This window comes from Pteropus alecto, unplaced genomic scaffold (genome assembly GCF_000325575.1).
Source record: "Pteropus alecto unplaced genomic scaffold, ASM32557v1 scaffold270, whole genome shotgun sequence".
In the NCBI taxonomy this organism is placed as follows: domain Eukaryota; kingdom Metazoa; phylum Chordata; class Mammalia; order Chiroptera; family Pteropodidae; genus Pteropus; species Pteropus alecto.
In genome coordinates this window covers 2656271-2662055 of record NW_006430735.1, presented here as the reverse complement: position 1 = coordinate 2662055, position 5785 = coordinate 2656271, and the positions used below count along the sequence as shown (strand labels likewise).

Below are 5785 nucleotides of genomic sequence, written 5' to 3'. Positions count from 1 at the left end.
ATACAATGTATTAGAGTAGCCTATGCTCTTCTCAAACTTCAAATAAAAAGGCTTATGATTAGCCCTAGGAAAAGACAACACTGTTTATGCTCAATTAGGCAGGGTTTTCATTTACCCACAAGACTAGTATTAACTACTACCAAGTAATTTGTATAATACCCACAGTTAATCAGAACATGTTAGAGCTGAACGTATTCTTAAAGAAGTGACCCAGGCCCCTAATATTTCAAAAATATACTTAAACTTTATATTGCATTTTCAGAAAAGAGGCCTCATTATTCAAATACAAACTGGTATGTAAAAAAACAGGCAATTTCACTTCTAGGAATTTATCTTAAGGTTAATAAGGACTAAAATTTAGGTACTAAGCTTTAGATAACACTGTTCCTGTGGCACAAGGTTGGAAACGATATATATACAGCAATTGGTGATTGGTAAATCAATTATAGTCATATAATAGAAGAGCATGCAGCCTTTTAAGAAAGACTGAAATATGTGAGTACATGGAAAGATTCCTGGTATGTTAAGTGGGAAAAGCAGGAAACCAGACTATTTGTAAATGTTCATATATCTTTATGTTAAGATATGTGTGTATAGATATATATGCATACATGTGTAATAAACTATAAGCTTTGTCTTGACGTAAGAAATGTCCAAATCTGTAAAGAATTTTTATCAGAATTTATTTGAGCCAAAATGACATTTGCCAGAAAGCTAGGTCTCAGATCCTCTGCAGAATGACAGTTTTGCAGTTTCTTTTATGCATTTGAACTTGAGAGAAGATAAGGAAGATTACATGAAGGTGAGAGGAGCAAGGTAGGGATTAGATTATAGGATAGTGTGCTCTCTTATGCTCCTTAGGGTTTTGAAAAAGGCATTTCAAAGGTGTGTTAACCTAGATGCACAAAAACAATGGGCAACACTTGCTAAAGGCAAATATGAACCTGTTACTAAAGAAGTTATATGCCTGGGGTGTGATTGCCCACCATGACCTGCCTAGTTAGGAATTTATGATCAGATCACCCTGTGAGGTTACTTTCCATAGAACCCCTTTTCGTCCACAAGTTGTTGCCTTTGAGCAATTTAATTACGTTTGATTTTGTTGTTTATTCGCATTCTAAAAATTTAAATATTACTTTAACTTTTAAAACCATGTTTTAAAGCATGAGTTTTATAACTACGTATAATTAATTTCTGGCTCTACCTAAAGAAAGTTTCATCTATAAAATGAGGATAATACATACTCCACAGTAGTTATATTTTAAAAACAAACAAAAACAGCTTTTAATAGTTTCTCAGTAAGTGTTTATCTCTCTTGGAGGAATGAAATAGAAACCTTTATTCCTTTGTCCTTGGTTTCTCATTTATCCTATCAAACCTGTGGCCAATTGTAGAAAGTAAAATTAACAATAAAGATTCTGCATTTTCAAGGATAGTGTAGGGTGTGAGGTTAGGACTAGGAGTTAAATCTTCAATTCTAATCTTCAAATTATTACTGTCTACACCCGGGATAACAATTTTATTGACTAAAGCTAGTCTTGGTTACTTTTATACTTAATTTATTTCTATTAAGCAGCTTTTCTCATTGAAAGAAGAATTTTTCATACTTAAATCAGCCTTCTGTTGGATGTCATAGCCTTTTCTATATAAAATTCGTTATGAAGTTGTACATTTTTTTTTATTTTTTGTAACAAATTATGAGGGAAAGGCATAGTTAAGAAAAGTTTACCAAATTTTAATAACAAAATATGTCTAGGACTTGAATCCTGTTATATTCCTAGCTTTTTTGACAGATTTATGGACATAAAGCAAACAAGCTTTAAAAAGGTATTTGGTTACTTAAGCCACATATTTGTAATAGCCTTACTGATTTTCCACTTAATATAAATTAGAATTTTCCTATTCTATGTTAATATTTCTATTTAGAAATGTGATTTTCACATTAGTCTTTTTTCAGAAGTCCAAAAATATTTAGGGTTATGTACCCCAAAGTAAAGATTTATGCATTGTGTTTACAGAGATATGAAAATATACTCCCTTTATTTATAATATAAAGGAAGGGTTACAAAATGTTAAATTTTTATAGAATCAAAAGGAGAAAGAACATGGTAATAGATGTTTAAGGCTGGCTGTTTAAAAATACTTTAAGCAAGGTCACCCTGACTATTTAGTCTGAACGGCATTTCATGCAAATACGCTTGAGATTAGACTAATTGAAGCCATCGCTCAAATTGCTTCTATCTTTGAGCTTCTAATCTGAATAAGAGACTCAAGTTATTGATGTTGTGAATTGATCCAAGTAGTAAAATAACTTGTTTGCTATGATGCTTGGGTGGGAATTTAACTTCTGGTTATTATTCTGTTAATTTTTCCAGGGCCTGCGTTTCTTCATAAGGTTAGTTCAGTGATGATTACATATTAGTCAAATGTATTTATGTCCCTTGGATCTGTCCCATTCTATAGGCAATAGTATCACCTTAATTTTAATAACTATGAGCGAGATTCTATTTTGCGGGAACAAGTGGGAATGAGGAATAGATTATATAAGCACATGGTGCAAAATTTAAAATTTAAGAAAAATGTGGACTTCCAGTTTCGCTCTGACATGTAAAAAGCTTAGGTTGTCTCTCCTCCCCTCACTCTAAGAAAAAAGCTGAACAAACTGAAAAACCAGTGCCTTTTCTTAGCTCCATCAGAGAACTGAGGTCACAGGACTAACCACCACCTCGAAAACTGCAGAGACAGATGAATACAGGTTCTCATTGTGAAGATCAGAGAAAACTCCCTTCGTTTTTGGCCAGGGTGAGTGGGAAAGTAACCCTTTTGAAATAAGCCCAAAATATTCTTTATAACAAAGGCCTACCCAACAAGGGAAAAACTCCAGAGCCTTATCAGACTTGGAGGAAGGGAAATTACCTAACTCCAATAGCTTTTAGCCTTAAAGTCTCACTTAAGGGAGGAAAAAAAGGCTGAGAAGAACTTGTAAAGGTTACAACCCAGGGACACAGGCCCATTAAATGAAAGAGTGGTTACTACTGATCCCATGAATAAGAAAAGGATCTAAAAAAAATATTATGAACATCTCTATACTCATGAATTTGATAATTTAGATGAAATGGACCAATTCCTTGAAAGACAAGCTACTAAAATTCACACAAGGAGAAATGGATAATCTGAATAGGACTATAACGAGGAAATTAATAATTACTAGTTTTCCAAAACAAAGCGTCAGGCCAAGATGGGTTCACTGGTGAATTTTATCAAACATTTAAGAGAATGATATAAATTCTCTACAATCTCTTCTAGAAAATGGAAGCAGATTTATCACTTTGTATCATTCTATGAGGCCATCATTACCCTAATACCAAAATTAGATAATACAAGAAAGGAAAGCTGCAGACCAATATCTCAAACAAATACAAAAATTCTCAACAAAAATTAGCAAATTGAGTCCAACAATGTGTAAAATTTATAAACCACAAACAAGTGATTTAATAAACTGTTATATCCAGACAATGCAATATTATTCAACAATAAAAAAATGAGCTTTTAAGCCATGAAGACATTGGAAAATGTAAATACATATTGCTAAATGAAAGAAGCCAGTCTGAGAAGCCTACATACAGTATGATTCAATTATATGACATTTGGAAAAGTCAAAACTATAGCAATAAAAATGAGTTCCTCGGTGGTGCTGAGGGGATAGAAGGGAAGACAGAAACAGGTAGAACATAGGGGATTTTTAGGGCAATTAAACTTTTGTATGACACTGTAATGGTACAAGACATTCATTTGTCAAAACTTATGGAACTGCAACACAAAGAATGAACCTTAATGTAAATTGTGGGCTATGGTTAATATATCAATATTGGTTTACTAATTGTAGTAAACATACCACACAAGTGCAAGGTAATATAGAGGTGCCGGGGTTAGGGCGGGTATATGGAACTCTATCAGCTTAATTATTCTCTAAATCTAAAACTATACTAACAAAAAAATGTCTACTTAAATGTAAAAAAAGTAAAAGGTATATGTTGGTAATTATTTCCTTTTACTCCTCTCTCTTAGCCATCTAGTTCCCCTCCACAAAACCACTGACTTGTTACCAGTTTCTTAATGTAGCCTTAAACAGAGTGCATACAAAGATGTATATGCATATATGTTTTTGATGGGTTACAGAAATGAAAACATTGTATATGTATATATATTTTTATACCTTTCCTTTCTCAGGAAAATGTTCTAGGATATCAGTACACATAGAACTTCTTGATATTTTTGACAATTTCATAATATGTCACTGATAGATATACCATTGTTTATTAAACTCATTAATAAATGCATTATTTTTTATCTTTTGCTATAATGAAGACTCCAAAATTAATATCCTTATACAGATATCATTTGAAGTAGAATTACTTGAACCAAATGTGTGTGAAATACCCCACCAGCAATGTTTGTTTCTCCACATTCTTATTGTATTATAATCAAAATTAATCCACCATTATGGTATTAAACTTTTTATGGCTGCCATACATGTAAAAATTGTATATTTCTGTTTTCTGTGAACTATTTAATCCCTTTCTAGTTTTTCTCAGATTGTTCTTGTTATTGAGATGTAGGCTGTAGTAAGTAAATTTACAGTTACCTATGATAAAAGTTGCAAATTTTTTTCCCACTTAGTTGACTGACTTTTGACTTTATGTGTACCTTTGTCTATGCATAATTTTTTTCATTTTAAATTCTTAATTTTTGTTATTGCAGGTTGATAATGTTTTAATAGTCTATAGAACTTATCATTTTTTGAGAATTTTCCCAAATATACTTGTTCTTTTATTTTTCCATAGTATTTTAGAATCATCTTGTCTAGTGAAAAAAAAAAGCGGGTGTGTCTACGGCCACGACACCCTGAACAAGCCCGATCCCGTCTGATCTCGGAAGTAAGCAGGGTCAGGCCTGGTTAGTACTTGGATGGGAGACCACCTAGGAATGCCAGGTGCTGTAGGCATTAAAAAAAAAAAAGTGGGTGACATTTTTGCTTGTATAATATTAGATTTATAGATTAGAGATAATTGACATCTCTAATGTTAAATCATCTTTTCTCAAACATGATATGCCTTTCCGTGGGTTCAAGTCTTTTATGACCTTTGATAATATTTTCTTTGTATATAGTTTTTATATATTGTTAAAATTTAACTTTCTGTCATCTCTTTATCCATTATATTCTTTGATATATATTCATATAACATACACATGGATTTATATATGTTTATATATAGAAACTTTCTATAAGCAGTGTTATGTTTTATACCCAAAGCACTACTGAATTTACCCAAAACAAAGCAGGAGACATCAAAACTACTTTAAATAATAATTAACCATTTATTTCATCTTTAAGAAAGTTTCACATCTTTATTTCCAACTTTTAATCATGTACTTCTTTCTCTTATTCAGTTCAATTTTTAAAAATATAGTAATAAAGGACTTAGCTTGTTCATTCCTGGCTTTAATGGAAATACTTCTAGTGTTTTCCAGTTAAACGTGATGCTAACTTTTGAGTTAAGATATATATGTTTTAATGTTTTAAACATATTAAAAATTTTTGGAGAGAGAAAAAAATGGCATGGATGATAGAGGCTCTGTTCATCCCTCTGGCGACCAAATCAAAGTTGTGACGGAAACAAGGGGCAGCAGCAAGAAAAAATCACCTGGGATCTAGATGAACAAGCCTTACAACTAGGGAGAAATCCAAGAAAGCGCCCTGCAATGGCAGAAGTTAGAACGGAGC

General features: G+C 32.2%; 1 pseudogene; it reads left to right on the top strand.

The window, feature by feature from the left end:
* The first annotated feature begins 4887 nt into the window (after positions 1-4887).
* On the top strand, positions 4888-5005 carry LOC112485324 (annotated as a pseudogene).
* The last annotated feature ends 780 nt before the right edge of the window (positions 5006-5785 follow it).